Source organism: Lepidochelys kempii, chromosome 1 (assembly GCF_965140285.1).
Source record: "Lepidochelys kempii isolate rLepKem1 chromosome 1, rLepKem1.hap1, whole genome shotgun sequence".
NCBI lineage: Eukaryota > Metazoa > Chordata > Testudines > Cheloniidae > Lepidochelys > Lepidochelys kempii.
This window is the reverse complement of record NC_136380.1, coordinates 117,344,773-117,372,719: the sequence shown is the minus strand read 5'-3', so window position 1 is coordinate 117,372,719 and position 27,947 is coordinate 117,344,773. Positions and strand designations below refer to the sequence as shown.

General features: G+C 40.8%; 1 long non-coding RNA gene across 3 annotated transcripts in view; it reads left to right on the top strand.

Moving 5' to 3' along the window:
* The window catches only part of LOC140905009 (uncharacterized), a 154,901-nt gene that overhangs the window by 8,397 nt on the left and 118,557 nt on the right, over positions 1-27,947 (top strand). The gene's annotated exons all lie outside the window — the stretch shown is intronic.

Here is a 27,947-nt window from a genome sequence, read left to right as displayed (position 1 = left end):
GAAAGAATTTGACCCTTACTTAGGGACTTTGAACTCTGGACTTGATCTTTTCTTCCAGGAGTGAATTTTCTGTTCTAGACATTACATTATGGTTTCCAGATCTTGAAAATAAGTGAAATAACATCTCTGTGTGGCATATTACACCTTCCCATTTGGCCTTTACAGTTGTGAGTTGCAATTTCTTTAATATAAAATATGCAAAATCTGTGAGAGAGACACACACATAGGCAAGCAGATGGATAGAAAAACTGAGCTGCTCTGGCACATCAGTATTTTTGAGCCTACGTGAAGTATCTCTCTGTTGTCCCACACATAAAGATTGCTTTAAGGAGCACTTTGATGAATGGAGCCATTCAATTTTTTAAAACCCTTTTAAAAAATATTGAGTGTTTGTGAAATCAGATTCCCTGTGAAATCAACAGTTACATTTTACCTGCTTTACAAACTCACACTGAGAAACTGGGGTTCTCATTAAACTGTGTCCTTCAAGAAGTTTCTTTCTTTCTTTCTTTCTTTCTTTCTTTCTTTCTTTCTTTCTTTCTTTCTTTCTTTCTTTCTTTCTTTCTTTCTTTCTTTCTTTCTTTCTTTCTTTCTTTCTTTCAAGTTGCTGGCTTAAAATGCTCTTATCAAGGGGAAATCTATCCATGCGAATTCAGAAATGACAGATGCCACTTGTATATTTTAGTGGAAAAACAACAATGCACAGCAAGAGTTCATGATTTTCTCTCTCTCTCATACTTATCTTTTTTACAGGTACACTCTGCAGTATTTGGTGCATTTGTCTTTGGAGATGAAAAGATACTTTACAGGGATTGGAGTCGATTTCTAATGGCATTACTATGCCACAAAACGGAATGCTATGAATGACAGTCACCCGGGTTTTCATAAATGCAGCTCTTGTGTTGCCAAAACACAAAAGTGATTTTTGTTTGTGATGTCCTTTTGAAGGCTATACTAATCCATCCTTATTCTTTTAAAATAATAATAATATTGTTGCCAATTATATATTGAATTTAATTTTGGGCATAAGATCTCTCAGAACTCTAAAAACTTGCCTTAAATTAATTAATTCCACGGATTTGTTAAGGGCAAGGTCAGAATCAGAATCCTATTCAATTTCTAGAGGATACAGGGTTTCCTTAATTGTTAAAATGTTATCAGTGGGGGATGGGGGAACCAGCTCTTTTGAGTTTCTCTCAGCTGAACACAACAGTATAGTCTTTGTCTGCTTAACTCAGTGGGCCATTTGAACTGTACAAAGCATCAAGACCCAAATACCTCCCACGCTAAAATGGAACATTTCCCCTAATGAAAGTACAATAATCTTATAAATCTAATTTGGGATAGATTCAGAGGGTTTTTCTGAGCAGCAAGTTATGTAGGGATTTTAAATGAAATCACAGAAGGAAAATCAACCTTCCAAGTCAATTCGGGGCTTTCTTTATATTATTTTTCCCTTTGGACATAAAATACTTCAAATAAAAGTTCTATTAACTAAAGCTCTAACCACAGATTAAATATTTCTGCTGACATTATTTGACTGATAATATCCATTTCAAAGTTCAAATTTTAATAAGGTATAACAAAGCATAGGAAGAAACAAGCTAATCAAGCCAAGTTTCATATTCCCCTTCTTTGTACAAAATGATAAGTGAATTTAAAGCTATGCTTTGTCTCTTTAATATCTGCTAAATATGGATGAATTACTGAATATATATTTATTCTTAGACTCATTTGAAGGCAAATATTTACAAGGCTTTTCTCTTGTAATCTGATTTTAATATCTCAACTGAAAATAATTCATAACATGTGGCTTCAAATACCCTGTAGTTAAAGAGGCCAAAAATTAATTAGCTGAATCTCGCAAGGGTTTCTTGAAACTGACCTTGAAAGAAAAAAATTGTACTGTTTAGCAGATTATAGTACAGTGTTGTTACCAGTGCTAAAAATTTCAGTAGTAAATAACAAAGACCGAGAACAACCCTATTCTGATCTTTGGTATTGATGCTTGCATATCCTTTGGTTTTCTATGGATCTTGAATGAGCACTTCTGTCGTCCAGTGCGTTCTGACCTTTTCGCACTGAAATTGTTCATATGTGTGTTGGTACGTACATGAAGATCAGTGTGTTTTTTTTGCAATCGAGGGCAAACACATCCTTTTCTCCTTCTCACCAAATTACATTCCAGAAGGTACAGAAAAAGTTACAGCGTTACTGACCCTTATTCTACATCCTCTACATGTGTCTAGGAAGCCAAGGAGAACAGAAATACCTACTCAGTACTAAAAGAACAGGAGTACTTGTGGCACCTCAGAGACTAACCAATTTATTGGAGCATAAGCTTTCGTGAGCTACAGCTCACTTCATTGGATGCATAAAATGGAACGTATAGTAAGATAGATAGATATATAATATATACATACAGATAAGCTGGAAGTTACCAAGTCTGAAACCTACTCAGTACTGACCACCCGACCTGAAAGACAAGTCTCCTTTTGAAGACAGTTACTCTTCTCTCTCTGAAAGAATATGTTGCTGCTGCTGCTGCTGAGTATATGGGGAGGAAATGTTTTTTGGCAGCTGGAGTTTCTGGTGCCTTACTCCAGTCATTTTGGGGCTTCATCGACACTCGTGGTCTTCCATCCCCTCGAGTTACCTAGTGGCCATGCCCCAGTGTTCCCAACAATTTCATGATGGATTTATGCACTATTGTGCCTACTAATGCACAAATACATATTTTATTCAGTATAAATACAGTTAAATGGGCCTGATTCGCCACTGCCTTGCCCCTGGTATAGTCAGCCATGGCTGTGTAAAGGAGGCCCTTTCAAGAACTGCTATATTATTTTGTAGGAAGCATTTATGGCATTATACTAACTCTAGCTTTGCTGATGTGCATATAGTGTTCATCTTATTATGTAATCGGAAGTATTTTAAAACATCCTATTTATTTTCTCTATTCTTTGGCTTCTGTTTCAGAACAGTAGGGGCTAAATTCTGGCCCATCAAATGGGTGCGCAGTGCTATTGTAACCCCCTTGCACCTGGCCTGGAGCAAGAATTATCTTCATAAGTGTGTGCATGTGTGTGTGTGTTTGTGTGTAATTTCCATTGCTGGATTGGCAGGTATACCTGTGCAAATCACTGTCTCTACTCCTCAAGCTGACAAAGGAATTCACCTCTCTGATTCCTGTCGTGGATGGCCTGTGTGGTGATTGGAGGAAGCCAGAATTAGGCAAGAAACACTAACCTACATGCTCCCACACTTCTTGCTGGTGTTCTGGTTCACTCAAAGGCACAGAGCTCAGCCAGAATTCAGCTCTGGAGCAGAAGAAAGCAAGCAAAACACTTGGCTTGTTTCAGCACCTTCTGCCTGCCTGTCCTCATCTTGGAGGAAGTTCTGTGTCATTCAAGGTGCAATGTCCCAATGATTACCCCGATGGCATTACCATACTGACATCATTTAAATGGCAGAGGCCTGTGGCAGCATGTCTTCTCATTTAAATCACGTGGAAATCTGAGCAGGATCATGCTTGCATAAATCCATCTAAACTGCCTTCTTCTAATGCACTCATTGACATTTTTTTCTAGGTGCTAATCATCTCCCAAGGAATCAAACAGCACAAAAATATTGGCCAGGATTTTTTCAATTTGTTTTTTAAATGAAAAATTGTAGAGCCAAAGCTCTATTTAGGCAAAAGAGTCCCTTTGCTCTGTGGAAGAACATTTGAATGTGGATGAAGTCTGCTGGCTGAATTCTGAATATACTGTAATGTCTTTACTGAAGCCTAACCGAAGCTGGCTTTCAGATTTTTATAAAAGGCATTGGGAAACTGACATGACATCAGGGGATGTGACTGCTAGAGAAGTTTAGCCTAAATACTCAAAATATTGTTTAAGATTTATGGCTGGGTTTTGCAGTGTTGGCTTGCCTCTGCTCCCACTGAAGTCTATGGTAAAATTCCCATTGATTTCAATGGGAGCAGAGTTAGGCCAAAAAGGAGTATTTTTGAAAACCCTACCTGAGGTGCCTAGAGCTGCAGCATCCCTCATGTTTGGTAAAGTTAGTTTATTCCAAAAATACCACTGTCATATGAAACTGAAATAAATACTTAGAGCAGACCCAGAGAGTTATGTACACACATCTTATTTGGTGAGTGTGCATGTGAGTGTGTGTGTCTCATAGGCAACCTTGAATACTTGATCCCTTGGATCATAAAAACAACAGAACAGGCCAGGGAGCCAATGTCACAGATGAAGCTGAGGTGGCGTGCAAATTCCCTGTATCCCTAGGAGTCATTACTTTAGGTATCCTACCATATGGTGCTTGATTTGTCTGCAAGTCTTCCAGACTGGCTAAAGCGTCATATGTTTAAATGCATTTCTGGGATGCTGCCAGTCAGCATTCTCCAGTGTTACACTTTTCAGAGTAGCAGCCATGTTAGTCTGTATCTGCAAAAAGAACGGGAGTCATTGTGGCACCTTAGAGACTAACAAATTTATCTGAGCATAAGCTTTCATGAGCTACAGCTCACTTCATTGGATACATTCAGTGGAAAATACAGTGGGGAGATTTATATACACAGAGAACATGAAACAATGGGTGTTACCATACACACTGTAAAAAGAGTGGTCAGGTTAGGTGAGCTATTACCAGCAGGAGAGAGAAAAAAAACCTTTTGTAGTGATAATCAAGGTGGACCATTTCCAGCAGTTGACAAGAACGCGTGAGGAACAGTATGGGGTGGAAATAAACATGGGGAAATAGTTTTACTTTGTGTAATGACGCATCCACTCCCAGTTTTTATTCAAGCCTAATGTAATGGTGTCCAGTTTGCAAATTAATTCCAGTTCAGCAGTCTCTCACTGGAGTCTGTTTTTGAACTTTTTTTGTTGAAGAATTGCAACTTTTAGGTCTCTAATCGAGTGACCAGAGAGACTGAAGTGTTCTCCGACTGGTTTTTGAATGTTATAATTCTTGATGTCTGATTTGTGTCCATTTATTCTTTTATGTAGAGACTGTTTGGTTAGCCAATGTACATGGCAGAGGGGCACTGCTGGCACATGATGGCATATATCACATTGATAGACGTGCAGGTGAATGAGCCTCTGATAGTGTGGCTGATGTGATTAGGACCTATGATGGTGTCCCCTGAATAGATATGTGGACGCAGTTGGCAACGGGCTTTGTTGCAAGGGTAGGTTCCTGGGTTAGTGGTTCTGTTGTGTGGTGTGTGGTTGCTGGTGAGTATTTGCTTCAGGTTGAGGGGCTGTCTGTAAGCAAGGACTGGCCTGTCTCCCAAGATCTGTGACAGTGATGGGTCGTCCTTCAGGATAGGTTGTAGATCCTTGATGATGCGCTGGAGAGGTTTTAGTTGGGGGCTGATGGTGATGGCTAGTGGCGTTCTGTTATTTTCTTTGTTGGGCCTGTCCTGTAGTAGGTAACTTCTGGGTACTCTTCTGGCTCTGTCAATCTGTTTCTTCACTTCAGCAGGTGGGTATTGTAGTTGTAAGAATGCTTGATAGAGATCTTGTAGGTGTTTGTCTCTGTCTGAGGGGTTGGAGCAAATGCGGTTGTATCGTAGAGCTTGACTGTAGACAATGGATCGTGTGGTGTGGTCTGGATGAAAGCTGAAGGCATGTAGGTAAGTATAGTGGTCAGTAGGTTTCCTGTATAGGGTGGTATTTATGTGACCATCGCTTATTAGCACTGTAGTGTCCAGGAAGTGGATCTCTTGTGTGGACTGGTCCAGGCTGAGGTTGATGGTGGGATGGAAATTGTTGAAATCATGGTGGAATTCCTCAAGGGTTTCTTTTCCAGGGGTCCAGATGATGAAGATGTCATCAATGTAGCACAAGTAGAGTAGGGGCATTAGGGGTCGAGAGCTGAGGAAGCGTTGTTCTAAGTCAGCCATAAAAATGTTGGCATACTGTGGGGCCATGCGGGTACACATTGCAACGCCGCTGATTCTCACAGTGTCCCCAAATGTGAAATAGTTCCCCAAAATAATGATTTTAATGGCAGTTCTTCTGGCAGCGATGGGAAAAAAAACAACAACCAGCAACTGGCTAGTGCCCTCTGAATTCAGACTTACTGTAGCCCTGCTATTAAGAAGTATTGTGGCATTGTAAATGCGTGAAGGATCCACACTTAGTCTAGTACTTTGGATCATTTCAATTCACATCTGAAGCAAGTAGTAGTGCTTTTATCAATGAATGGGTCCACTTTAAAAAGGTATTCTTCATTTTACAAGAGTTGTTCCTGTTCCTGATATAATTGGAAACCTCACATCTTTCCTTAATCAGAAATGACTTCTGCAAATGCCAGTTACATTTCATTTGTGAATGAAGTCAAGGAATGGTTTTAGCCAGTCTCACATAGTTAGATAAAGGCTGTTATATTCTCTGGCGTAAAAGCTCCTTCTGTATACAGCTCCATATTGTGCACTTTATCAGTGTGATGTGATCTTACTGCCACAGTAAAGAATGACTATCATAAGTATCTGGTAATTGCTACAGTACAACGTAGCTTGGCAAAACCCCACTTGTAATTGCTAATCTTGGGCTCAGAAAACACAAATTCAAAATATATGAAGTTGTTTTTGCCAAACTTTGTTTTGTAACAATGTCATTGAAGACTGAACCGTTAAAATCCACCCCCTCCCCGTTACCTTCCAATGCTTTTACAGAAACAAAGACAGTAAAATTTGGAGTGGGTGATGCTTTATGTACAGTGTCTATCTTAGGGTTTAGTATAATGCTCAGAACTATACTATCTGCATTCTTTACCTTTCATCACAGGATCTTTACTGTCTGCCACACTTGGAGTGGCGTGTATTTCCTCTCTCCTTGTCGGCGTCAATATGGGTCTTTAAAGAACCATTCTTCACCAGACACTTTGCTCGCTCAATTCAAGCTCATAATGAAAAATATATGCCAGAGCAATAACAGGGACCTTGCTGCAATCTTTGAGAGATTTTTCACTTGTGTTTGCTGCTATAATACTCTCCCTTCCACAACACAACCCCTCCCCACAGCCATCTTTAAAAAAAAGAGTGTATTTAATTGCAATGCTTTGAAAATCAGGTTTAGAAGCTAAGGATGTGGATGGTTAAACTGTTGTGACAAAAATAGCTCCAGGGAACTATCTAAATACACTGGGCGAATTGCTGTATCAATCTATGGAACTTGGATCCAGTCTCTGCTGGTTTACAGTATTAGCAAGTTCTACTACAGAGTTTACAGCACAGCGTATACACTCCAAGGCCTGTTATAGCCGTAATCCATTTTTTAATGCTTTGTGTCAGGCATCCCTGCTGCTCTCTAACCATTCTTTAATAATAAGACAAAAGTGATATTTTAGGGTAACAGTTAATAAATAACGTGACTTATCCAATCACACCTTTCACGAAAATATTATTATCTTTTGACAGATTCATTACTGTAGAGACATCGGGAACTGATGAAACATTCTCTAATTCTACCACTAGTACATTTTCTGTAGTTGTCTTTCTTTTAATTTAATTCGCCTACTCTGAAAGCATACTGTCCATTGCAATTATCGAATGAGCATTTAATCTAGCATAACTAAGGCATTTTAATATTTTCTTATGGAAAAACGATTAAATGGTCATAACATCGCTATGATGTGCGTTCATTTACTTGCGACTTAGAGAATCAAAGTTTCCACTGGTCTAATAACTGAACTGCAAGTAAAACTAAGGCTTCAGTGCTGAGCATTGGCTGATCATGCTTCAGGAGGATTGTTTTTTATTTGATAATATTGCACAGAGTGGGGGAAATATTTTGTTATCACCCACTTCTGGCATAATTGTTCCTAGAGGTGGGCAAACCCAGCATATGTCAGTGTGTTTCTCTGGGTGAGCTTTGTTTTATTATTTCTTAAACTAGAGCTTTCTGTGATGTTTGTGTAATTAAGGTTTACCGGCACAAATGTCCATGGAAAGTGAATTTAAAACTTACCCACATGAATATTTGCAGAAAATGAATGTGTAGTTCACATGTTTACTGGAAGTCTCTGCACACTCTTCCATTCAAGAAGCAAAAGCAACACCAGATGACTTATCTGTGTCATCCAAACACATAGATCACAGATCATCATGGCGCAGTGCAGTGATTCTTAACTTTTTTCATACTGGTACCCCCATTCCTATATAGGCAGGATCCCCCTTTGAATTAGCCATATGGTAAGGGCAGATTGGTGATTACTTGCATCTGTGCAACCCCCAAGTTGAGAAATCCCTGAATATGTATAGTGTATACTATCTAGCAAATATTTGCAGAGAACTGCTTCAAATCAGTCCTTAGATTTAAAAAAGGTAAAATAATTTTAAATAATAAATGTATTAGAGGAAAAGGAGGCTAAACTTGTCAGGTAAAATATTTGTTGTAAATTACTCACTCACTCTAGTCTCAGTACCTGCTGCTTTTTACTGGCATGTTATTTTGTTTTTAAACGGCTGGGTCTATATGCTTTAAAATAAAGGATGATGTGGACTCCACAGCTTTGGAGCCTTTACCCAGATACTAATCAAAAACCTTTGGGGATTATTATGCCACCGTCTTTGCACACAATTTAGAGACATGGAGAAAGTGGCTATATTAGACGTAACATTCAACAAACCATAGTACATTCACTTACATAAAACTTGGCTATGGCAGAGTTCAGATTGCAGTCCAGAACAGTACCATGTTCTAGGACAGGTTGGAAAATGCCCTTTTTCCCCCCAAAGAAAAACATCTATTTTTCAGCAAAAAATCTAACCCCCCAAAACTTTTGGGTAAGAATCAAAAATTTTGACTTGGAAATACTGTTGCAGTGCTTCTTGTGAGTTGTAGTTTGGGTGTCTCGTGTCCTCGTTCTCCTTAAAGCCTGGACTCCCTGACAATACAACCATCCCATGGTGCATTAAGGTCTCTTCCCTCTTGCTGAGCTTCTGTGCTGCATCATGGGAGTCCCTAGCCACAGAGCATCATGGGATTCTAATCCAGTGTAGGACCATAGTGAGAAAAGTCATTTCCATCGCATGGTTGTTCATTGGCCAGTGTGAAATGAATTTATGATCTGAGCCCAGTTTCTAGAAGATAGATGTCCAATCCATCAAACTTCACCATCACAACTGGCAATAGTTGGTGCTGTGTCGGCAGCCTCAGAGAGTCCAGTTACTGAATGAGCATGGAGATTGGAATACCATAGCATCACCAGAGCTGGTTGCTCCAGGTAGAGTTGAGACATATTGGTGGACCAGTTTGGAGAAGCTTAGTTCATACTTCCACTGTCTATTCTGCGCCTGTCTGTAAATAGGGCACTTCAAGTGCAGACCAAATCTAAAAAGTGGCTGTGTAAAATGACTATGCGGGATTCCATCTTTATGGGTTATTAGTAATGCTAGAACAAATCTACTCAGTCTCTGAGTAAGAAGATATTTTTCCTAATTGTCACTGAAACGAGTTCAGTCTGGGATTTCAGAGGAAAGCGGTATCTTTTTTGGCTCATATACCAACCACAATAAGGATTCTGCCAATGGAACTTGTTCTTGTTAAAAATTCTGTTGATGTTGTGGGCACCAGAAAAATATCCACCTCACTCTTTCATTTTGTTAACTAAGGCAATGTCTATACTGCAGTGACAGGGTGCGAGTGCAGCTTGAGTAGGCACACTTGTGCTAGCTAGCTCAGACCCTGGAGCAGTGAAACCCTTTAGTGTGGGTTAGCCTAGGATTCTGGGCTAGCTTGTAGCTGCAATCATATCCTGTGATTGCCATACAGACATACCCTAAGAAGGTGCCATTTTCATAGTCACTTTCTGACCTTAACTGCACAGTGGCTGGGGCTGTCAATCCAGCACCTTTCATAAGCACAAAATTCCTATTGTTTGGTTTTGGAGTATATGTACCTTTTAAAGACATTTACCGAAACATTTTCTAACATGGTGGAGATGGGAAGATCGCTGGGCACCATTTGTTTTAAGGAATGGGCCTTTGTTTCTTACTTGATGTGTCTTTTTCCAGATCAATGTTGATATAAACAGTGGGCCCAATTTTCGTCTGATGTATAGCTGCATAGATCTGTTGAGCTCATGGAGATATTCTGACTTACCAGATGGGAATCTGACTCAGTTGACAGAACTATTGTTCTCCTTGCAGATAAAAACAGTAGCTATTCTTTAACAGGAAAGATGGATCCTCTTGGACTTCAGTACAGTGGTAGCAACTTGGGGTGTGGCAGGCTACTCCGCTTCCTGATTAGTAGGAATGGGGAAATTCACTTTGCCTAATTCTGGACTTGCTCAAATATAAGGGGTTTGCAAGATCGACTCAAACTCAAAGGTTATAGTGTCTACATCCTACAGTAGAGACCATGAGACAGGAAGCAGAGAGGGGAAAGTAAAATATCCTATTTGTTCTGATGTCTTGAGGGCAAGGCAAGCGGCACCTGTAGCCTCCAAAGTGGGTGGTGCTGCTTGGAGAGAAGTGTGGTCAGAGCAGATGGCTGTTAGAGTACATCTTTTGGGCATCCTCTGCCAGCAGGGGGACTGCAGTGCAAACATTGCCTGCCCTCCCCAGAGTAGGATCTTCTACATCTTGGGAAAATCCAAGACGCCTTCAACTTAGTGAAATCTGCACCTCCTGTTGGAATCATTTGAAGTTTTATGAGAAATTTAACAAAATCAAGATATTAATACCCAGACTTTGGGGACACCATCTTCTTTCCCGCTTTACATTTTCATCATCTTTTCTGCTGGGAGCCAGGGGAGAAAACTGATGTCTCCACCAAGTGCAACTCTTGGTGTAACTCAGGGGAAAAATTTGATCCAAGATGTATTTAAATGAAACTCATCTCTAACAATAAGTGTACCTGCAGCCAGCCCTTCTCCCCTTCAGTAGAGTCCACAAGTTTTGCAATAGCTTTTTAGGGCCCAATCCTATAAACTGCTTAAGGTAAAGATCAGTGTGAGTAAACGGTGCTCAGTGCATCACAAGAGGTGCTTGGTACTTTGCAGGATTGGGCCTTATTGGCATGCCATATACTTCTAGCTTAAAAAAAATGTTAATTGACCTTTTAAAAGTACAGGAAAATCACGTACTGACCTTGAGACTGAGCTCATACATTCTGAGAGGGTGAGAAAATTGTAATAATTAACCATATACTTGACCTCCAAACACTGTGGAAGTCCTGGTCCATCTGTTTTTATAACAACACTGCAGGTTGAAACCTGAACTCCTGAATGTCATGGGTTATCTAACTGTGGGAAGCTAAAGCAAGCAGCAAGCAATAACACTCCTGCCCACCAGTCAAGGGATTTGGCAAAGCAGTAGTACCATTGTGTCATTCAGATGGAAATGAGAAGAACTGAGGCACCATCACACACTGAGACTATCTGGTATTAATTTGGGGTTTTTCCCGAATGTATTTTTATTCTTTGCTTACTATTTCTTTGTTATTTATTCATGTTCTGGTCTGCTGGCCTGCTCAGTGGCCACCCTGCCCATCTGCCCGAGCATGAAAATAAAGGAGATCCAGGCCACCTGAATTCCTTTCAAACTCTGCTCTCCATGCTGGGGAAAGGTAGAGCCGTGGAAGAAGTCCATCATGGCCAAAGTGCTGCCCCCATAGCCAATCAGTAGGAGTGTGGGAGGGTACTGCAATGCTCCCTTGTTTGCCCCCTGTAACTCCTGCAGTACCACACCAAGTGCTGTTTGGTGGTGATGCAGGGGTTCACATTGAGCTCCATGGCTAATTGCCTCACACACCACACATGTGGCTCCATGGAGTTTCTACATGCGAGTGAGAAGAAGACTCAAGGATCAAGGCACTCACTGTGAGATGTCTACATGGAGCATGCCACTTGCTTTTGGGCGTCCCTGGGTTCCTAGTGCAGAGCAACTGAGCAGTGGATGTGACATCCACTGAGCTTGACTTTAGCAAAGCTTTTGATATGGTCTCCCACAGTATTCTTGACAGCAAGTTAAAGAAGTATGGATTGGATGAATGGACTATAAGGTGGATAGAAAGCTGGCTAGATCTTCGGGCTCAATGGGTAGTGATCAATGGCTTGATGTCTAGTTGGCAGCTGGTATCAAGCAGAGTGCCCCAGGGGTCAGTCCTGGGGCTGGTTTTGTTCAACATCTTCAGTGATGTGGGTGATGGGATAGATTGAGCCCTCATCAAGTTCGTGGATTACACTAAATGGGGGGAGAGGTAGAAAAGCTGGAGGGTAGGGATAGGATCCAGAGTGACCTAGACAAATTGGAGGATTGAGCCAAAAGAAATCTGATGAGGTTCAGCAAGGAAAAGTGCAGAGTCCTGCACTTAGGACAGAAGAATCCCATGCACCAATATAGGCTGGGGACCGACTGGCTAAGAAGCAGTTCTGCAGAAAAGGACCTGGGGATTACAGTGGATGAGAAGCTGGATATGAGTCAACAATGTGCCCTTGTTGCCAAGAAGGCTAATGGCATATTGGGCTGCTTTAGTTGGAACATTGCCAGCAGATCAAGGGAAGTGATTATTCCCCTCTATTGGGCAGTGGAGAGGCAACATCTAGAGTATTGTGTCTAATTTTGGTTTCCTGCATGACAGAAAGGATGTGGACAAATTTGGGAGAGTCCAACAGAAATGATGGCAACAAAAATGATTAGAGGGCTGGGGCACATGACTTATGAGGAGAGGCTGAGGGAACTGGGCTCATTTATCTGCAGAAGAAATGAGTAAGGGGAGATTTGACAGCAGCCTTCAACTACCTGAAGGGGGGTTCCAAAGAGGATGGAGCTAGGCTGTTCTCAGAAGTGGCAGATGACAGAACAAGGAGCAATTGGAGAGCCGGAGGGAGCCATTGGAGTGCGTAGGAGCTGGAGCGGGGCCATGCTGTGGCTTCCAGGAGCTGGGTGGTGTGGCACCCGACCCAACACCCAGGCTGGAGCGCCAGAGCGGCCCCCAACCCAGCGCCCATTCTGGAGTGCTGGAGTGCTGGAGTGGGGCTGAGCCATGTGGTGTGGCCCCCGACCCAGCGCCCCAGCTGGAGCACCAGAGCGGGGCAAGCCACAGACCCCCACTCCCAAGCGGGCCGGCTTAAAACCGTAGTTTGCCCATCCCTGCCGTAAGGTGTTATTAGTCCCTAAATGATCCCTGAGCTCGGGTTAGTATTGCTCTTATTATTGTTATGCGCTAATATTATTAATCCAACTTCTCCAATTACCTTTTGGGGATTTTCTTTCTTACAACTTGTCTTAATGAATCTGTGCACAAGATATCGTTAACATGTGTCTCATATGGAATATTCAGTTGTAACCATATTTTCTACAGAATTTGAGGACAACTAGAATTCTATAAGAATTTTTTGAGGGTGTCAACACACATGGCTAAGGGTGATCCAGTTGATATAGTGGACTTTCAGAAAACCTTTGACTAGGTCTCTCACAAAGGCTCTTAATCAAAGTAAGCGGTGGAGGGATCTGTGGGAAGGTCCTCTCATGGATCAGTAATTGGTTAAAAGATAAGAAATAAAGGGTAGGAATAAATGGCCAATTTTCACAGTGGAGAGAGGTAAATAGCGGAGTCCTCCAAGGATCTGTACTTGGAACAGTGCTGTTCAACACATTCATAAATGATTTGGAAAAGGGGGTAAACAGGTGGCAAAGTTTGCAGATGACAAAAAGTTACTCAAGCAAGTTAAGTCCAAAGCTGACTGTAAAGTGTTACAAAGTGTCACAAAACTGGGTGACTAGGCATCAAAACATCAGCTGAAATTCAACATTGATAAATGCAAACTAATGCACATTGGAAAACATAATCCCAACTATACATACAAAATAATCAAGCCTAAATTATTTTTTACCACTCAAGAAAGAGATCTTGGTGTAACTGTGGATAGTTCTCTGAAAACACAGCTTGAATACTGAATGCAGTTCTAGTCACTCCATCTCAATAAAGATATATTAAAATTGGAAAAAGTACAGAAAAAGGCAACCAATATGATTATTGGTATGGAACAGCTTCCATATGAGGAGAGATTAAAAAGAGTGGGACAGTTCATCTTAGAAAAGAGATGACTTAGAAGGTCTATAAAAATCACAGATGGTGTGGTGAAAGTGAATAAGGAAGTGGTATTTTCCCCTTCACATAACACAAGAACCTGTGGTTACCCAATAAAATTAATAGGCAGCAGGTTTAAAAAAAAACACAAGGCAGTACTTCTTCACACAACACACAGTCAACATGTGAAACTCGTTGCCAGGTGATGTTGTGAAGGACAAAAGTATAACTGGATTGAAAAAAGAATTAGATAAGTTCTAGGTGGGCAGGTCCATTAATGGCTTTTAGCCAAGATGATCATAGATGCAACCCCATGTTCTGGGTGTTCCTAAACATCTGACTTCCAGTTGCTGTGACTAGACAAGAAGGGATGGAGCTGTCGATAACTGCCTTGTTCTGTTCATTCCCACTGAATGAACAGAACCAGCCACTATTGGAAGACAGAATATGGGCTAGCTGGACCATTGGTCTTACCCAGTATAGCAAATCTTATGTTCTTAACTTCTGATCTTCCACACCCGAATCTCCATAGATTTAAAGACCAGAGGGACGACTATAATAATCTAGTCTGACCTTCTGTATAACTCAGACCATAGAATTTCACCAGTGATTCCTGCATCAAGCCCGTAATTAGGGAAGTGACTTACCCAAGGTCAAGGCCAGAGCAGGATATAGAACCTGATCTTCTGTCAGTCCATTGGGCTAGCCATTGGACCGCACTGCCTCTTGTTCAAGGGTCTGCACAGGTCTGCTTCTGCTTACATCTGGTCTCTTATCCTTTGCTTTTGCCCCGTGCTCTGTCCACTCCGAACACTTTGTTGCACTCTCTTTCCCTGCATGACTCCATGCCTTCTCTCATGACACCTCCTGTGCCAGGAGTATCTTCCCTGTCCTTTGCACTGCACTTCACCCCTTCACATTCCTCCTCAAGACTTTCTTTTTACTATCCTTTGAAAATTGACCTCCACTTCAACATACTTGCCTGCTTGCAGGGTTCCATTCCTACTTAAAAGCTGAATATACTGGAAATCTGGTCAACTACTGCAGCGAATGAGATGAACATTCCTCAAAGTCCAAAAGCCCCTTTTTATTGATTAATATCCATGTGAATAGGTCTTTGTTCACTTGTGCATTTAGGGGATGGCAGTTTTTCATAGAAATGACTGTCTTTGCATACTGCTACCTACCCTGAAATTCACTTACAGTGTGATCTGTGACATTAACTAGCTGACCAATTACTGCACCTTCTCTGATCTCTCAGTCTCTCATAAAGTTATTGCAAAAGTGGCAGAGAGCCACCTCTCCAGTATGTCAACTCTACCTACTTTATCAGGCAACACATTTAGATGGGGCAAGGCAGGTGGTGATGAGAGATGAGAGATGAGATGTAGGTAGGAGCTGGGTTCTGCAGAACCTGAAGCATGAAGGGTGAAGATTTAAACTTTATGCAAAAAGAGATGTAGAAGCCCTCTACACCAACATTCCACACAAAGATGGACTACAAGCCATCAGGAACAGTATCCCTGATAATACTGGCAAACCTGTGGCTGAACTTTGTGACTTTGTCCTCACTCATAACTATTTCACATTTGGGGACAATGTATACCTTCAAATCAGCAGCACTGCTATGGGTACCTGCATGGCCCCACAGTATGCCAACATTTTTATGGCTGACTTAGAACAACGCTTCCTCAGCTCTCATCCCCTAATGCCCCTACTCTACTTGCGCTACATTGATGACATCTTCATCATCTGGACCCAGGGAAAACAAGCCCTTGAGGAATTCCACCATGATTTCAACAATTTCCATCCCACCATTAACCTCAGCTTGGACTAGTCCACACAAGAGATCCACTTCCTGGACACTATGGTGCTAATAAGCGATGGTCACATAAACACCACCCTATACTGGAAACCTACAGACCGCTATTCCTACCTACATGCTTTCAGCTTTCACCCAGATCACACCACACGATCCATTGTCTACAGCCAAGCTCTACGATATAACCTCATTTGCTCCAACCCCTCAGACAGAGACAAACACCTACAAGATCTCTATCAAGAATTCTTACAACTGCAGTACCCACCTGCTGAAGTGAAGAAACAGATTGACAGAGCCAGAAGAGTACCCAGAAGTTACCTACTACAGGACAGGCCCAACAAAGAAAATAACAGAACGCCACTAGCCATCACCATCAGCCCCCAACTAAAACCTCTCCAGCGCATCATCAAGGATCTACAACCTATCCTGAAGGACGACCCATCACTGTCACAGATCTTGGGAGACAGGCCAGTCCTTGCTTACAGACAGCCCCCCAACCTGAGGCAAATACTCACCAGTAACCACACACCACACAACAGAACCACTAACCCAGGAACCTATCCTTGCAACAAAGCCCGTTGCCAACTGTGTCCACATATCTATTCAGGGGACACCATCATAGGTCCTAATCACATCAGCCACACTATCAGAGGCTCGTTCACCTGCACATATACCAACGTGATATATGCTATCATGTGCCAGCAATGCCCCTCTGCCATGTACATTGGTCAAACTGGACAGTCTCTACATAAAAGAATAAATGGACACAAATCAGACATCAAGAATTATAACAAAAACCAGTCGGAGAACACTTCAGTCTCTCTGGTCACTGGATTAGATACCTAAAAGTGAGAATTCTTCAACAAAAAACCTTCAAAAACAGACTCCAACGAGAGATTGCTGAATTGGAATTAATTTGCAAACTGGACACCATTACATTAGGCTTGAATAAAAACTGGGAGTGGATGTGTCATTACAAGAAAGTAAAACTATTCCCCCATGTTTATTCCCCCCCCCATTGTTCCTCAGACGTTCTTGTCAACTGTGGAAATGGCCCACCTTGATTATCACTACAAAAGGTTGCCCCCCCACCCCGCTCTTCTGCTGGTATTAGCTCATCTTAAGTGATCACTCTCCTTACAGTGTGTATGGTAACACCCATTGTTTCATTTTCTCTGTGTATATAAATGTCCCCACTGTATTTTCCACTGAATGCATCTGATGAAGTGAACTGTAGCTCACGAAAGCTTATGCTCAAATAAATATGTTAGTCTCTAAGGTGCCACAAGTACTCCTTTTCTTTTTGCGAATACAGACTAACACGGCTGCTACTCTGAAACCAGTAAAAGAGGATGTTTTGGTCACAATAAGGACAATGTAATGGAGGGTTGAAAAGAGGAGGTAAGAGAGAGGAGATACAGTAGTAATAATAACGGTACCCCACATTACCATAACACATATCATGGGTAAAAATAAATATACATTTGTGGAGACAAGAACATGCCTGCAATTTAATCACTTAGGGTCAGATCCTCAAAGGTATTTAGGGCTCCGACATTCTACAGAAATCAATGGAAATTAGGAGATTAAACACCTTTGAGGATGTGGGCCTAAGCATAATAGATTAGTTCTGACAAAGTATTAAGCAATTCTCATTTTATGCTAATGCTTTTCACACTCTATCCATGAAAAGGGACCTGAAAGTGAGTGTAAATATAATTTACTCCCACTGTAGGACAACTTTACAGTGCCAAAACAGGCCTTAGTGCAAATAAGAATCAGATCTATTATTTTAATCATGTCAGATATTGGATCTCTACTCATACCTTTCAATCTTACTTGATAAAAACAAAACAATTGTAAAATGTCATGTCAGGATTTCTACTCTTTTTTTTTTTTTTAAACAGGACTGAACCTGAAATCATAAATATGTCCCAGCTCATCTTGTTACTTTATTTTCTCTCTTTTTTGGAAAGGCTCATTGGCTAGATTCTCAGGTGAGGATGTGTACCCTACAAGATTGTATCCATTTTTTTCCAGTTGCCATGAAGTCTCCTAAGAATCTACTTCAAGCTTACAGCATTGGATGTACTAACGGTCCACTTCTGCCACCTTTACTCGGTTTGGCAGTACCTTACTGTGCCATTAGTTGATCCTATTGATTTCCAAGGGACTAACTGAAGAGTAAGTATCAGGGTGGACAGCTGAAAGATGCTCTAAATTGTGTCGGGATTATAGGGAAAAGGCACTATGTTCAGCGAAGCCATTACCACACTTATTTATATGTCCTCATTGACTGAACATTTTTCTAAATAAAATTTCTGTGAATTTTCTAAATAAAATTTCTGTGAATCAAAGTGAATTGAGCGCTAGAGCTTGTGAATTTGCAGTTACACAACCCCTGATGATGCAGCAGAGTTTGACGGGAAGTTGAGTAGTATGAAGGCCATTTTTATATGAATAGATATAATGATTTACTAGCCTAAAGCTAGCAATGTTTTTCATCAATCAAACCTTAAAAATATGTCAGTGCTTGTGAGAAGGTGCTAAATGGATATGGAAGACATCTTTATACCTGGAGAACTACTTTATTTGGGCCAAAAATATTCTGTATTAACAATAAGGTATTCCTAAATCTTTTCTGTTATTCCAGTTTGTAAAATCATAGTAATTAGAGATGGTGGATACATACTTATAGGTAATCTAATTTATCTTTCTAGGAATTCAGTATATCTTAAATACAATTTTCCTGACTGCTGTTTTGGTTTAAACCCCTCCTGCTAGATATTTTTTTTTTAATCAAGAAAACACTTCCTAAGGTTTTTGCTGTTGGCATCTCCCCCCCAGCCCCACCTTCCTTCCCTCTTATTTCTCTACTGCCAAGTTAAACTGTGCTTTTCTTGATATAAATGGAACATTAGCATGTATTAGTTATGTTTACAGTACAGAAGCCATTAGATGGATATAGAGTACTTGGGCACATTCAGATACAGAGACCCACCTGTGGGATGTGGGATGTTACAAGCCTCTCACTTGCTTATTATATTGTACAGCAGAATATAAATAGAAAGAATAATATTATGTTAGAGTTCAGTAAGAGCCATAACCCACCTGGTACTTGAGAGTGGGAGGAGTTGGGAAATGGACTGACCTGAACTTTAGTTTCAATGACTTGTACACAATTGCATTTTTAGGGATAAAGTCTCCCTCAGCAATAGCCTCTGACTTTGCACTCATCATCAATTGCCACCATAATATTAGAAGCTTGGTTAAAAATATGATCCTTATACTCTCACTGAGGAAATTCTAAATCTAGCATAGGTTTCAGAGTAGCAGCCATGTTAGTGTGTATTCGCAAAAAGAAAAGGAGTACTTGTGGCACTTTAGTGACTAACAAATTTATTTGAGCATAAGCTTTCGTGAGCTACTCTAAATCTAGCATAGTTATCTTATAACAAAAACAAGCAAAATCAGCTATCAAAACCAAACAAAAGCTTTTAAACACACTGCCAAAAAGGTCCATAGGTATCTTTCATTTTCTTTTGTTCGTTGTTTATTTTCACATTCAGTAGTTTGCTATCATTTAATCTTTGTCCTCAGGTTTCGTTTTGGAATATGGATTAAGAAGACTGTCCAAGGAGTAGATTTTACTGTCATAAAGATCAGAAGTCATGTAAATCCAGTGCATATGTTTTAGGGGACAAATTGACAACAGTATCTTAGCCTTTTGATAATACAATAGCCAGCAGGTAGGTGTAAAGAAGACTAACGGCAAAATTTGATCCTATTTGTTGACAGCAAATGGCTGTTTAAACATATGAAAACTATCCCAAAGTTTTGCTGATTTTAGATGCCTCACTCCTATGGCTACAGGACAAAAGACTGGGGAAAAATTAAAATTTTCCCCATGAAGAGTATCTTCTTTTGATGACAAAGTCTAAAATGGCAAAATCAGTTTAATTGTGTTTGTGGATTCAGTTTGGAGAGATGGTTAATAATCCCAATGCTCTACAAAGGTGGGATTATTATTCTCATTTCAATTTTTCACCCAAGATCACACGGAGAGTTATTGCAGAACTATTAATAGAGTGCAGGCTTCCTGACTTCCAGTCCAGTACCTTATCCACTGGACCATGCTGCCTCTGTGTTCTCTGTTCTCCTGTTGTTTCCAGAGAGCATAAACTGTATTTGGCTTGATTCCCAGACATTTTTGGTTCAGAGCAATGTTTTGGCCCCTCACTGGAGACAAATGTCAATACAGTGACAACAAAAATGGGTCCAAATGAAATCTCTGAATTTGAACACACCTGGGAGGCCATAAGGATGGACAATATTTGCATATAGAATAACATTTTGCTAATAGGCCCCATTTTTATAGTAGGCCAACTGCAAACCTTGGACCTGAACACTCCTTCAAGCCCAACATAAGGATGTTTGAAATCTGGATCCAAATTCTGTGGCTTGAACTTATCTTTAAGAGCTCACTTCCCTTATTTTGAACACTGAGTATTCTTGTGCAGTAGTAATGTCTTCCAGATTTCCAGAAACGATCTTCCATTTACTCTCACAATAGTGGCAAGTAGGGCAGGGTGAAAAGTGGTTTACCGCACTGTCAACATTTTTGAGATTTCACCAAATGTTCCCATTCTACATCAGGATGAAACTGAGACCCTTTGAAGTTTTTTGATGAAGAACCAGAGAGAGGGGGGTAAGGCACTCCTGGGATCCATTAGCCCCAGGTTCAAATCCTTAAGTGGGAGCATTGACTTGCACATGAGTGTCCCCAATTCCAGGTGATTGCCCTAACCACCAGGTTATTCAACTCTCTCTGTCTTGTTTTGACCAGAAATTCCATCCTGGAACTGAGAAACCTTTCCTATGAAAGTGTCATAAAAAGTGATGTGTTCCTGTGAAAAGTTTCAGTTTTGGCAAATTGGCATTTTCTAACAAATACAGTTTTATCGAAAAATTCCTGTCCAGCTTTAGTGGCAAACCTAGTACAAACTCCTCCCCTACCCTGTATACCTTGAGGTAGTGAACAATACTGTTACATAATCTGTGTTTCCAGGCATTGACTAGACCAGAAATGATGAAGAGGAGTAACACTATAGCACTCATACTAGCAAGATCATCGGCAGCCCAGTGGCTGGTGGTTTCCAGTACAGACTCTTAAAATAAGTCTTTTAAAATAACTCTTATGTTTAGTTGAAACAGGCTGTTGCATGGGACATTTAGCTTAAAAAGAAGAAGCTAGTGTGTGTGTTTGTCTCTATTTACTCTTCCCCATCAATTTAAAATAAAGGCAGGCCACTGGTACTGCCTACATTTTTCAACCCATAGAGGCAGAGCTGAATTACTCTTGTTTCCTTTGCTTGCATGTCAGGTATAAAAATGTCTTCCATAAGTTGTTAATACTGCTGTGGAATGGAAAGGATACTGGTATCCTGGCAGTCTTTCTTCACCGTGGAATGGCCTTGTACTCTGAAAATGGCATTGTTATCTATTCTCAGTTAGGACACCAGATACTCTAAAATGGGCCCATTTTAAGGAGGCATGGGGGAGGCCTCTGAGAAAAGATGGCCATTAATAACATAATGTGGGGAGAAGAGGAAGCTGGTATCATATCAAGTGGGCATTCTAGTGTGATAGCCCTGATCGAGTTCTGCTGCTGATCCTGGGCGATGGTCACTATATCAGCCCTGTATTTGCCACCTCTCCCAGGGTGTCTAACTCTTCCCTTCATCAAAACCTTGAGTTAAAGCACCTCAGGTCCCTGTGCCGCCTTTTGTGCTTATATCAGGCACTGTCATCATCTTGACTGTCCTTATCTGCAATTGAACCCTCCACTCACTGACATGCCTTTCCTCCCTCTCCATGAACCCCTCTCTGCCCTTTAACCCCGACTGTCAGCATAATGAAGGCTTGATTTCAATACTTTCCCTCATTTCTCTGTTCACTGCTCTGCAGGTTAATGCAGATTCCAAACTTCAACAAGCAGCTGTTAAACATGTCATTAACACTGCTTCGGCTGCAAATGAAACTCTGCTATTGGGATTATTCTGGGAGCTATAGTTTTGTGATGAGCTTTGTCAATCACAGCTGACCTGCTGTGTACAGAATGAAACTCAGATTATCTACTTTCTTCCTCAGACTCTTGTCATTTTTTCACAAAGAATTACTATTCTACTCCCCGAAAGATTGATTACTTGCACAAATAAGAGAGTCTGAGACATTAATACAAAATTCACAGGCTTTTCTTTATCTCAGACCTGCAACTCCCTCTACATTTCCTCCTGGTAATTATATTAGAATTGTGTACACTAGGAATTGCCATCTGATTATTATGAAACTAGTTTTGTCATGACAAAAATGAGCTTAAGTCTTGTTTTTTTGGAAAATGATCAGTACAGTGCACTGGATGAGAGAGAAGGAGATTAAATCCAACTTGCTTTCATCCATGAATGCTTTCATCTCTTTTTCAAACACAGGAAATGATTACCACTGCTATAAGCTGCAGTTCATATGAGTGAAAAAGGATAAGAAAATATTGAAAATTCTGTAACCAACAGAAGGATATAATATAGGTCCCTGGTACCCACTGAGAGACATGTACTTTATTTTTCTATACTGGCAATGTCAAGGGTTTCACATTTTAAGAGTTACCGTCTATTGAGGTGTCATTAAGTAGTGGAGAATATGTTAATTAATTGCAATTTCTCCAGGTTAGCATTTTCTTTTATTGCAAGAAAGATAAATATGAAAAAAAAATCCTTCTCAAATCTGACTGTCCTCATCAGTCACTTAATGAACCTCATTCTTTGCTCTTCTAGTGGAAACCTCTGTGTAGCTCCAGCAAAGATTAAATGGTTCTTAGGGTTTTGAATATAATGAAACACTGGACCTTTGTTGACAGTGTTTTGGAAGTATTGGAAATACAGGCGCAAAACACTTAAAACTGGCCTAGTGGGTTGACTTTGCGTCTTTATTGTCTCACTTTAATCTCTTGATCTAACCAGTTCTTTGTTTCCAATTCCAGAGTAGGGAAACTGCATGATCCCCTGTAGAACCACGATTGTTCTTTCATTAGAAATGTGAATCCTAATGAATTGTGTCCAGTATGCTATGAAAGTCAATATTTAGAATGGGACCGGTCTTCATGCAGGGCATGTGTTTAAATTCATCTGGCTGTGAACTCACCTCCTTGAATAATATACGCTGGTAAATAAAAGCACTTAGAGGTTCATTCTGTTTGTCCAGCAGATTTCTGCTTTGCAAGTCTGAATTTATCTATTGAGCTTGTGATGGAAAAGTAAGTCCAGTCATAACTTCCCCCCAACTGCCATTAGAAATCCATTTTACACCCAAGACTGTACAAAATTCAAACTCTTGCAATCATGGAAGTCAACAGAGCTGCTAAATGTAAGGTCACATTCAAAACAAAATCGTTGCCTCATGAATCATGATGACATTCTGAACAGATGAGAGAAAGGGAGTGTGTGTGTTTCAGAGAAACTGAAGCCTAAGGCCAGTATCAACGAGAGAAACTGAAAGAGTCAGAAGCATGTTGGACAAATGCAGACAGTCCCCAAATCCTGGAATTGGCACCATTAAGGTTTTTTTGTAACCCCAAAGCCAGAGAAGAAAGAGAAAGCAGGTGGATCATGGAGTGAGCGACAACATATTCACCAAACAAAACCCCACAATGATTGGTAATTGAATATTTCATATTTTGATTCATTCAAGGTTTGTGAGCCCCAAATAGCACTTTTAAGGATTCAGTTTTTTTTTTAGTTTAATTAAGCTTGCCCCAGGCTGGCAATCCTAATGAACGTAGAGAATGTTTTTATAAAGGAGCAAGCTTTCTACCAAGGCAGATCTTTTCTTGAGCTCATCCAGCTGTCATTTAAATTCAGACTCTTATTATGTCATCAGGTACAATCTTTGAAATATAAGATACAGATATATTAAACTGCTGCACCATAAATATTTTCCACTTGGTGACTGTGAAAATTACCATATTATTTCCTGAGTCAGATATGCCTGATGAAACCTAGTATCAGTGATAAGTGGATGTATATACAGTAGCTTCTGTATAGGGACTGGCACTTACCGCTTTAATGATCAGATATACCTGCATTAATGTATCTAGTTGCCTGTTGTTTGCTCCTCCATCATTTTACCATTACTGCAGTAGTAACAGAAGTATATCCCTATGACCTTAAGATAAGACCATATAGTAGTAACATTTCCTCAATATCACAGTGACTCTTGCCTGGTAGTATACAATGTATATATGGTTTTCCCTCATTGTTGCACTAGGCTAATAAAATGCTCTGGATGCCAGTCTGTACAGATGTAATGGAGGCCTAGTGCAATTGTGTGCTAACTGAATTTTCTTCCTTAAATGTCATCAAAGTTAAGTCCATTTGGCAACTGTTCTCACCTTACTGAAGTAGTAAACCTTTCCAGCACAGTTATTGAAGTAGTGTATCAACTTCTTCATAGAAGAACAACATCTGATGTTTGGAGCAGCAGCAATTCAAGTAAATAAAAGATATGTTTAGATATTTGACGGACCTTTATGGTATACATTGGTTTCACCGGAGGTAAGTGGCTAATGAACTACAGGTCCAATTCTACTCCCAGTCACATTGACGTAAACCAAGAGCAATTAATCCAGATACAGAACTTGGCCCAGTCCCTTTATTTTTTAAAGGATTTTTACAGGATTTTAGCAAACTATCTGAATGACCAGGATTTCCATTAGGCCTTCCACAATACTTTGATTTCATGGGTTTGCATTTATGGGTCAGATTCTCAGTTGTTGTAAACTGGTATCTCTGTTGACTTTGTTGTAGTTCTGCTGATTCATACCAGCTGAGGATTTGGCTCTATAAATGAGGCAGGTGAAATGAACACATATAAGTGCTGATGAAAGTGTGAGAACGATGAGACTGGTTAGAGCCAGACATTCAGGGCTGAATGAATCACTGGGCCTGTGCACAGCCTAGTGCAGGCTGCAGGGACCAAGGGAAGGCAATCTGTACCTCCCTGCTGCTGAGGCTGTCAGAGACGGTGCAGCCCCCAATGCTGGTAAGGGCAGCCCTCAGGACCATCCCAAGTGGCTCCCAGCTGGCATGGTCCCCATAATGCCTGAGCAGTCAGTTAATAGTTGAGGTACGGAAACACTTAAGACATGTTCCCGCTGATCTGCCCCAGAATATCCCCACACATGTCCATGGCATCTTCTGTGGTGTGGGGACACAGAGCTAACTCCGCACCTGCCAGGAAGGCTGTCCTGCTATGCCAGTGCAAACTGGCTACAATGCAGCACTAACTTCCTCTTTGGGGACTTGATTCATCCCACCCTTATACCAGTTTGAGTCAGGTGTAATTCAAACAGCACCACAGCAAATGAAAGGAGAGTCAAGCCATTAAATGACCAAGATAAAGGTTGTCACTTTACCCTCATGATGACCTAAATAAGCCTCTGCTAGCCTTGCCCTGGGTCTGTCTGGTACAGACTTTCAATTATTCTCAGTGAAGTGGAGTTCAATGTGAACAGCCATTTCCACTAGAGACTAACCTAAAGCCAAACTCATTTTATCTGTGACCTAAATCAGATGGGAATCCACTTCGTCATAGGCTTATCTATTATTATTGTTCCTACTGCATAATTACAAATTTAGATTTATACACAATATCCTTCAGCGAGTCTTCAATTCCACGGGCCAAAACTGTGTCTCGTCATTTGCCAGCAAAAAACCATGCTTTCCTGTGCTGTTGCTATACTGCCGCAGAAACAACTGACTCCATCAGAACCGTTAACTCCCCCCAAAACCACTGCGGATTCTGCTATAGAGGATCTGTTGTAATGGGATGAGCAGTCAGTGGTGGGACACTGCAGTCTGTATAGTTCAATGTGGCTATAACCACGATGTGCATGATCACATGCCCATGGTTCTTCCTACTAGCAGGAACCATCTACGTATGAGAGCTGTGCATGGCTCTGCTGCTGGGAACGTGGTTTCACAAGGATTAGCAGAATGCATGTGCCCTATTTTATGGGTAGCTGTTCTGCTTTTCCAACCAAGCTAGAATGTGGCCCCATATTCATCTGAGTCAATACCAACATTTTTTTTCTTGAATAACAATTAATTTTCACAGGAAAGGACATGGTCACGCCAAGCCTGATTCTGGGCTGCCCTGTTTAAAGTAATCCCAGTGAAGCCAATAGGAGTTCTGCTCACAGAGCAGCGAACAGCACAGGGTCACTGTGTGGAATTCTGAACCATTACCCCTCCCCGAATGAGATTTCAAACTTTATTCAGGGAAATGGGGCCAGTTTCATTTCAAAAGTCAAAATAAGAGAAGTGGGTGACCCCCTTCTCTGAAATACTCAGGAGTCTGAACACTCAATTTCTGATCATTGCCAGCCTGTAACCTCTACTGAGATTAAGCAGCACAGTCAGCAGTGACTCTGACGATCACCTCCACATTATTGGTGTAAGGCCAAGGCCAGGGTCTGAATTTTACTAGAGCAAGCAGAATTTTAATGGGCCTCCCACAGATGGCAGAAATATATAAATAAATACATAAAAATATATCCATGTGAATTAGTGAGACTTTTTTGTCTATTGTCTCCATGCTAGCGGTGACATATTTGGGGTCATCCATTCTAATAGCTGTAATCATACCAAAATTATTCAATGGCAATTTATTTGGCCATTTCCTATATCAAAAGGATGATGTATTAAAAACAAGTCACAGACAATTCTTTTCCTGTAAAGGGCAGGGATTCTCGATGTACATTCAGAGCCATACACACAAGTGCAAATAAGTCAACTACCACAGCTATTTAATCAGGAGCGTCTGTTGATTTGAGCAGAGCCCCTATGCTGTGAAATGAAAAAAGAAAACCAAATTTTCTTGAGCAATCTTGCTGTTCCCTGCTTCAGGTGCTAGGCCATTTCACTAAAGCAGCTCAGACGAGAATGTCATTAGTTCTTAAGCCCCAGGTGAATTTGCCACTGTTCCACATGATTAAGCCAGATAATTGTGTGTTGATAGCGAATGTGGTTGGTGAAATACAATTTCTAGGACCTTCCTAAACAAACACAATGTACAAGTGAGTCAAAGTGCTGTCATTTCAGTCCTTTGTCACAGGCTTTGCACTTGCAGACATCTCTGGTGAGGACGGGAGAATAATTCCATAGCGTGATGCTGTGCTCTTAAAGGTGACCTGTGCTCAGAAAGTGGATCATATGTCTTTTGGCATTCAGTTTAGGGAGAGGGGGAAAAAAACCCATCTTGTTAAAGTGACAATGAACAATGCAGATTTACTACTTTTAGTGTGTCTTAGGCTATAAATGTAAATGATTTCTTGAAGTTTGTCTTAAAAAGCTTTCATGATTGCAGCAGATACTTCTTAAAGTGATTAAAAACCCATTAATAACATTAAATAGTACATTCTGAATAGCAAAATACAGTAAACTTGTAAAAATCTTTCAGACAAGAGCACTTATATATGCAGGTTTCTTTCTGTTTCTGGCACAGGAGAGGAGAGGCAACCAGGGATCTGGTTCCCTGATTACCACAGCCGAGAACCAACTTAAATCCAAGGCAGCTTTAAGCCATGCCACTAGCACAGGATATCTAGCACTAACCAGTCTCATCGTTCCCACACTTTCATCAGCACTTATATATGCTTATTTCACCTGCCTCATTTATAGAGCCAAATCCTCAGCTGGCATGAATCAGCAGAACTACAATAAAGCACAACTACAACAGCTTTAAGCCATGCCACTAGGGTCTTTAATGGGCTCTAAACCAGTGGAAGACTGGGTGTAATGGAGCTTCCCCATTCCCCCTCCATACCCTCAGCACAACTCTTAGGCTGCAGGGAACAGGCAACGGAAGTGTAGGAACCGGCTGCAGTGCAGGTACACCCAGTTGGCAGAGGAACGTAGGTAGGGTGTACCACATGGTAACCGAGTCTGAGAATGTGATTGCTTATCTTTTTGTACTTGGCTGGAAAAAGCCTTGGATAATTTCATACTGAGAAGAAGGGG